The following is an 8,056-nucleotide window of genomic DNA, read 5'->3' on the forward strand; positions in this document are numbered from 1 at the left end:
ACATTATGATTCATAACCAAAGCAAAATTAGAGTTATGAAGTAGCAATGAAAGTAATTTTATGGTTGGGGGTCACCACAACATGAGGAACTGTATTAAAAGGTCTCAGCATTAGGAAGGTTGAGAACCACTGATATAGATGATATCATGTATTTGATGCCACAGCTTGGTGAGACCAGCCTTAGCGCTACCATTTCACCAGTAAAGTTAGAATTAAGGGAAGGAAAGACCTTGTCTGTGTGGCTTCAAAACTGCCTGTTTGCAGCCAGATCACCTTGGTACCCAATGGGAAAGCCCAAGATAGAATAGTATTCAAGGTTTGCTTACTGGATGTACTTTTAGTGGGTCCACTTCTGCCACTGCCTGGGATTTTCAGACATATTAAGGAGTGTGTCAGATGGAGTAATTGTGATCTGGGGCAATGTTTTCTTCTCATGTAAACTGTGATTACAGAGGTTTGTTTTTTACCAGGATTATAATGAATAAATAATCTAACAAATACCGTGATTCAAACTGGTGCATCCTTAACAAATAGGCAATAAGGAAAAGCCCCAGTTATAATAAGTACAAATAAATTACTACCCAATGTGGAATTATGGACTTCTCTGATAATAAATTCCTACAATCTTGACTCCCAAGTATAATATACATGTATCTTCAGTCTTCCTCTTTTATTAGAAATATTATTCCTTATATTCCTGATAATTAAGAAGTGAGAGCACAACTAAGACAATGATTTACAAATCTCAGTGACACAAATATTCCCTTCAGTCCACTAACTATAGAGAGGTACCTGGAGAGTGATGAGACTGTGAGTACTTCACCAAAATTTAGAATTAGAAAACACAAAATATTATAGTCTAAAAAGCTATTAAAGAGAGGAAAAGCAGGATGCCCTTTCCATTAATCTTGGACTTTGCCTCCACATTCAGGTCCTAGCTTTTCATTCATTCATTTGTCATGGTGGGCTCGGTGCTCCCTCCACCTACAGAACCGAGTTGCTAACAGGAGCTAAGTCACAAATGTGTGAGGTTACATGGGCTAACAGGAGCAGAAGGCATATTGTAAGCACCATGACTTTGCTGGAAACATAGAAAATGTAATATTCAATCAATAACTTACCAGTTAGTAATTTTTAACTCTGAAGACAGTTTTATACTGTATCAGGGACCAGACTTAATAAATCAGCAAGTAATTGAAACAATTATCCAAAATAAAATTACAGTTAAAACATGAATACTTGTAATGGACTTGTCCTGAACTGCCTTTTCCTCTAAAGGTGGTAGCCAAGAGATGAATTTAGTTTTTCCCTTATATTAAACACTGCTTATAATAAAGAGCTAGAGGATGAGAGGGCTTCTGAGAAGTCGATCCCAGTTTCAGATGAAGAATGCACTTGGTATTATAGCTTATCTGTTATAAAGGAGATATGCGAGATTTTTAAAGTGAGTGAAATCCCTCAATCATTAAAGATTTTGAAAGGATAGAGGTATGGCTATTCTTTGAGGGAAACCTAAACAGAGAGTTCTGCAATTGCAATTTGTTGCATTAAAACTAACCCAAGAACAGTGATAAGATCACAGACCCCACGGAGGAGACATCCGGGTTTATGATAGCCCAAACAACAGGCATGTGAATCAAATGGTATGTTCCCAAGTCTTCCACAATGTGTTTCTTATTAATGAAGAAATACGAATTACAATAGTGAGCAGAACAGTAGACTGTGCTTCAGAATGAGTGTAGGTGAGACAGAGGATATCATGGCACCTTGTCCTCAGTCCTTATGATGCCTGTTAGTGGGGTTTGCTATCTCTTCCAAATATTCCATTTTGGGTGAGTTTCCCTGAATTTGACTCAAAGCAACTATTGCTACCTAGCATTTCTTACCATCTCCATTCTTTGTTAATGATATGTCACTGATGTCAAAATTAGTGACAATTGAACATTAATATTACTCCTGTAATTTGCTTTCCCTACATTGTAAAACTTTGTAGGCACATAATTGTTCACTACAAAAGAAAAATTTTTGGTGCCTACACTTACAAAACTTGATAATTTTAATTGAAAAAATGAGAAATATAAGATTTTGCTTTACAATGTCTTAATGTCTATAAACATTGGGTATGGGTTTGCTAATTCAATGAATTTTAACAAATAAGCAAAACATTGGCACAAATGTTCATATTAGTTTGCTTTTTCATTTGTTCAGTAAATATTTGTGAGGTGTTGGCTGTGTGTGAAGCATTGATGACCCTCCTAGGTGTGCCAGATATCATAGCCGCTGTATGATTTCTTTCTAAAGCACTGATCCAAGTAAGTATTCTGAGGGGGACAAGATGTCCAGTAAAGCTCACTGACTTGTCAGCCTGTCTAGGATCAAATTCTCACATCTGACCTTCTACCTAGGATGGAACCTTCTACCTAGAAAGGTAGAGGTTAGTAAGGTGAACATGCTGATTCATGAATAAGACTGTGTGATAGATGGTTTAGGACTCTAAGGAATTCTGGCATCTGACAGTCTTGTAAGCCTGGAGAAGTCTTCTAACTTCTGTGTCTTCAGATTTTACTCATTAGGATAGGCATTAATGATCCCCATTCTACTGAGCTTAACAGGCTGGCTAGGCACTTAAATGAAACAACATACATAAAAATATTTTGAAAATATTATAAATATTAACAAAAATGAAATGTTATCATCCTAGCTGTTAAAAAAAATCACTATTTTAAAATATATAGTTATATTGAAGCAGTCTTTTCTCTCTTTGGATGTGGTAAATCCTATTGAAAAAATCATATTTTTTTTTACTTTTCCTTGCTATTTAGTAGGAGAAATTGTAGAAAGCTAGCACACTATCGCCAATCTTGATCTCCTGTTAGCCAAGTTTCTCCTCAGGAGTAGGGTTCTCTACAGTGGACCAGGAGTCTCTGAAGCTCATGACTTCCTCACTTCCCTCACTCTACAAGAACCAACACAAAGAACAAGGAGGAAAAGCTGAAGGCACAGCCTAAATACTGCTGGGTTGCTGCTGTGAGGACTGCTTTAAAACAAATGGTCACCACCATCCCTCACCCCTTCCCTAGGTTCAGAATCAACCAGGACAAAGTGTGATTGACTTTTCCAGTGCTATCCCAATTGCTAACTATTGAACTTGGCAACATGAAATAATGCTGCTGCTGATTTTTGTTCAAGACACTGATTTTTAAACATAGAGATTACTTAATCCAGCCCACTTTTAAAATTCCAGAAATCTCTCAAGCTTAAATGACATTTGACTCCCTTAAGGATCCCTCCCCAGCCATGCCTGACATGGAGGAATCTACCCACTGACACACAGCACACCACAGCGAAGGAGCAGGACCCAAACGAAACAAAATTGAACTTACCGATGCAGATACATCATGAATGGGAGGAAGGGATCTTGCAGGTATCACGGCTAAACTGGACTTTCCAATCAACTCTATGGCATCCCTACATGTACTAGACATCTACTACTGGAAGAAATAAGGAAACAAATGACAAGTAGCTGAAATGAAACGAGTTTGACAAGTCTGAACACAGAAGCCTCAGCCCATAGGACAGCTTAGAGAAAGCAGGCAGAGAAAACATACTCCCAACAGGAAAGAAGTGGTTCGGGTTTTCTCTTTCTTTCTTTCCTTCTTTCCTTCTTTCCTTCTTTCTCTCTCTCTCTCTCTCTCTCTCTCTCTCTCTCTCTCTCTCTCTCTCTCTCTCTCTCTCTCTCTCCTTTTGTATTGACTACCTTTGTTGAATAAGAAAGTGGTTCCTTGGATTTAAGTGAGAAATATATTAGGAATGCACTAGGATTAAAGAAGATAATTGGTAGGCATGTGAATATCTTAGAGACAACAACATAAAAGTGCTCAGAAAGAAATAATCATGCAAGTTCTGGTTGAAAAACACTTATCTTCAAGTTTCAGGACACAGTGAATTTAGCACAATGCTAATTTATCATAAAAGATACATTGTTCTTATAATCAATGGTTTATATTAAGTGCCTACTGTCAGAATACACAGACAAATAAATGAATGTCAAATGAGATTTGTAAAAGATTACCCAATGTAATAAACAATAACATGTATGTTGATGATTATCATACTGGGGAAAACTAAAAGGAAGAAATGAATTATTTCATTTAGGCAAACAACGCACGTGCATGTGTGCTCATTGTTGACATTTATATTTTAGAAACAGAACTGGAGTCTTTATCTCTTCCCTTTTGTACTCTTTTGATGAAAAGTAACTTGTGACAAATTCGCGTTTCTTTGATTCATCACCTGCCTTCTAGAGCAGATAGAATTTGTAGTGTGCTCCAGGTTCTTCATACAGTTCTCTGCACCCCTGGGGTGGTCACTTCTCCCTCCTGGGTGGAAGGTACACACCCTTCTTTCCTCCTACTCCTTCAATCACTCCTTCATTCTCACTAGATTCCCTCCTTCCTTACTCCTACATCACTGCCAGCGGTTACCTTCACAAATTACTACAAATGTGACAAGTTAGAAATAAAACAAAGTGTGATGATATATGAGTGGAAATGTCACTGTGAAGCCAATCACTTAGAACACTAACTAAAAATTGATAATACAAATGTTTTAAATATAAAAAATATCAACTTACTCTTTCACCATTATGGTCACCGTATATCCCAAATCAAGTTGTCAGTAAGGCCATGCTTCTCTCTAGGGGAGTCTAGGGAAGACTCACTATTTGCTTTTTTAAAAAATTGAGATACTGAGTATTAAATCAATAACTTCATACATGCAAGGGAATTACTGTACTAGTGAGCTATATGCCAAGCCTGCTTTACTTTGGAACATTTTAAGACAGGGTGTTGGTGAAGTCCCCAGGCTGCCCTTGAAATGGCATTGTAGCCCAAATTGGCCTTAGATTTAAGATCTTCCTGCTTTAGCTTCCAGATGGCTGGAATTACACGTCTGTACCATCAGGCCTAACCTCTGCTTGCATCTTCCAGCACGGATGACCCAAGCACCCCTGGACTTGTGTTTGATAACTCCAGCTTCTGCCTGTTGCCTCTCCTGACTGTCTCTTCTCCCTCTTCTTTCTCTCTCTCTTTCACTATTAAATGTTATTATATATATAATATATATATTTTAAAAGCATATGATTCTTTGACCTAAGTATATTCACATCCACAGTATCTTTCAATCGTTACAACTGTCTGCTTCCCGAGCTTTCTCTTCTTCTGAAACTGACACTGTGGACCCCCTCAGCACTAAATCCCCATCCCTCCCTAACTCCAGCACCCAGAAACTGCTACTCTACTCTTCTACTATAGTACTGTATAATTATTAATTAGCACTTATTAATAAACCAATCAATTAATTATAATTAGTGTAACCTGAATATTCCCATTGCCTCACTGAGGTGGAGTCCTGTGTGCCTCACCATGGCTGACTAAGTTCATTCAACATAAAATGCTCAGGGTTCATCTATGTTGTAGTATGTGTCAGAACTTACGTCTAAGGCTGAATAATCTTACATGGGGTATGTAACAGTTGCTCATGATTTGCTTCTTTGCTCATCTCTCAGTCTGTTGAATTATGTCTACTTTTTTTTTTCTGTTGTAATGATTTCGCTGTGACCACAAGTGTAGAAATCTGTCTTTGAGTGCCTGCTTTTAATTATTTGGACACGTACTCAGAAACACAGCTGCCAAAGTGCATGGTAATTTGTGTTTAATTTTTGGAGAAACCAGCTAGTGTGCTCTGAACGCGAAGATGTTTTCAATTTTGATGTGGTCCAGTTTACATATTTGTTCTTCTGTTGTCAGTCACTTTGGTTAGATGTTCAAGCAATCCAATGCCAAATCCAACATCATGAAGTTTGTCTACATTTTTCCCTAAGCTTTGTATCGATCAGCTCCTGCCTTAAGGCCTGTGATTCCATGAGAGTGAATTTTTGTGTGTGATGTAAATTAAACGGTACAACTTCATTATTTTGCATGTGGATAGCTGGATTTTTTACAATTAATTCTATTTATTGAAAACATTGTGTCCTTTACTCATTGGATTTTTTCTACTCTCATTTTTTAGTGTATGTGCCTGTCTTCTAGTACTGAGCTCTTTAGACAGAGTATTTTTATGTTGTTCTGGCTGTCCTGGAAGTCGTTGTGTAGAACAGGCTAGCCTCAAACTCATAGAGATCCACCTGCTTCTATCTCCAGAGCACTGAGATTAGAGGCTTGTGCTACTATACCTGGATTGCACTCATTTAAAATATACAACTTTAAATTTTTTCAAGTGTGTGTGTGTGTGTGTGTGTGTGTGTGTGTGTGTGTGTGTGTGTATGCAGTGCCTACTGAGGTCAGAAGAGAACATCCAATCCCCTAGAACTGAAGATACAGGAGGCTGTGAGCTGTCTTTTGTTGCTCACAATGGAATTCGGTTCTCTGCCAGAGCTGCAGGGCTCACAACTGCCGAGCCATCTCTGCAGCCCCAGCACTGCACTCTTAATGAGCTTGGCCACAAGTTTCAAGATCCAGAAGTATGAAGTCCGCCCCATCTTTGCTTTGTGAAGATGTTTGGAAACATCAGGATTCTTTAAAATTCTGAGTAAACGTTGGTATGAATTCTGCCCAAAAGTCCTTGCCTAGTAATCGTTACGTCCATTCTTCCTCTGAAGTTGTTCCTGTCAATCATTCTTTTTCCTGTGAATGGACCACACGTTCTTCTTTTTCTCACTGAAGAATAGACATGAAATATTATGCTGTGATACTGGAAATCAGATTACCCCCTTCCCACATTTGCTATTGTTGTTTTCTATTATTTGTATGTTTACTGATTTCGTTAAGGTTTTTTGTAAATGTTATATTCTTTGTCATGGAAGGTCTCTAAAGTCTTGGTTTCTTTAGTTTATCGATGAATAAAGTTCTTTAAGTGCACAGAACCTAGAAATGCAACAAAAGAAGAAACAAAATACTCACCCCAGATCTTTTAAAATTGCCCCTAGCAAGAGGCATGTCTTCAACAGAGGCAGACCACTTACAACTCTTTCTTAAGGCTTCACTTGATCTCACCTCTCCAATGAACTTTCATAATTGTAAGTAGTCTCAAAATAGTCTCTTCTGTTTATGTAAGAATCTATAGCCGTTTTTTCATATTAATATTAATGTGGTTTACACACACACACACACACACACACACACACACACACACACACACACGTCCTCTTGGAACAATGAATTATGACTGCTAGCATTACTCTAATGAGAATGATTCCAGAATTGAGCCACTGTCCTAACAGTTTTACTCTGAAGCTAAACAAACTGACCACACTGAAGCAGTTTTAGCTGAAGTGGGCAGGGCACACTGAAATCCCACTTACTCAGCACTCTGGAATCTCCTGAGAGATGGTAGCTGTGAAAGCTTTTGTCCTTGACACTTCAGGAGGAGCCTGTTTTCCCTGTTCCATGTAAAAGCAAGGATACGGCCTGATAATGATGTAAAAAAAAAATACTATCTGCCTGTCTGCTATACTGTTCACACTCTTAATAAATGAACAAGATGGCAATGTGTGAAAGTTGCCAGTTGGTATAATTAGTAGCAAGTATTTGTTATACATGTGAAAGACTTTTTAAACTAAAAGACTACTGGCAAAACCTTTGTTTCAGTTGCTGCAACACTGTGAGATGAAACCTGGTTGTTTATTTTGTGGAGTTCAAAGGTAATCCTTTTGCAAGGTAATCCCTTTGGGCTTATTCTAACAACCTTGGGAAGCTTGTCCAAGTTGAGAAAACCTCTCTCCTTCCTGAAACAAGTAAACCCAGAAGCAGATCACTGTTCTGGTGAAGAAAATGCACCGAGAGACAGTTTGAAACTAACTTAGTACATGGTATTGGAATGGTACAGATTTTTCCATCATAGTACAGCATTTGCCTGAAAAGAGCTGTCTGCTGTACGAGAGTCCATGAAAATTCCACTTCCTTCCTTTTACTTCCTTCACTTGTCAGCTGGGTGCAATGTGATGCTTCACTCTGGTTTTAATCCAATTTCTCTTAGAAATAAGTTACTGAAGATTTAT

This window comes from Peromyscus californicus, unplaced genomic scaffold (genome assembly GCF_007827085.1).
Source record: "Peromyscus californicus insignis strain IS unplaced genomic scaffold, ASM782708v3 Scaffold_13__1_contigs__length_99412109, whole genome shotgun sequence".
Classification (NCBI taxonomy): Eukaryota; Metazoa; Chordata; class Mammalia; order Rodentia; family Cricetidae; genus Peromyscus; species Peromyscus californicus.